This window comes from Frankliniella occidentalis, unplaced genomic scaffold (assembly GCF_000697945.3).
Source record: "Frankliniella occidentalis isolate FOCC.00 unplaced genomic scaffold, Focc_3.1 Scaffold10, whole genome shotgun sequence".
Classification (NCBI taxonomy): Eukaryota; Metazoa; Arthropoda; class Insecta; order Thysanoptera; family Thripidae; genus Frankliniella; species Frankliniella occidentalis.
Window position 1 is genome coordinate 1,602,496 of NW_026267140.1, and position 643 is coordinate 1,603,138.

The 643-nt window shown below is 51.8% G+C and overlaps 1 protein-coding gene across 1 annotated transcript in view; it reads right to left on the reverse strand.

The window, feature by feature from the left end:
* Window positions 1-643, reverse strand: part of LOC113214892 (uncharacterized) — a 16,413-nt gene that overhangs the window by 2,374 nt on the left and 13,396 nt on the right. The window lies entirely within an intron of this gene.

A 643-nucleotide genomic window follows, 5' to 3' on the forward strand; every position in this document is an offset into this window, starting at 1 on the left:
CTCACGACTCTCGGCTTCGGTCCATTGAACCGTCTGCGGTGCAGTCGACTCAGAAAAAAGGCGGCGTGTGGGAAGAAAGAAAATCTCACTAAAATGTTGGCGTTCCTCTATTGGAGTGTAGTCCGAGGTAGAGAGAGAGAGAAAGAGGGAGGGAGAGAGGGAGGGAGAGGGAGGGGGGGGGGGGGGTATCATAGAATCAGAGAAGACATAGTGTTTCATAGTTTGGGGGAGGGGGGGGGGGGGTATCATAGAATCAGAGAAGACATAGTGTTTCATAGTTTCAAAGTAGAACAATCGTGATAATGACTAGACTCTAGAAGTCGCAGAGGGTGTCGTAAGTTATTTGTTCCAACGATCAACGTGTTTGTTCGGTTATGCTATGGAGCAGCAGCATCTGGACCAAATTGAAATACTGTTCTTTTTCTTCTTTGCCGTGTGCTCGGCCCTTGCAGTCCCGATCCCCTAGGCTGATGATGATCGGTGGGTGTCAGGTGATTGCGCCGCCCACCAGAGCGTCCTCTCTCTCCACTATAGCGGAGAGGGGGATGACAGATGTGCATCCCCATCCCTCACGCGGTCCATCACTTTCACCCTCCGCGTAACGCGTTGTGATGGGGACGGATGTTCGAAGCCTCGTTCGAAT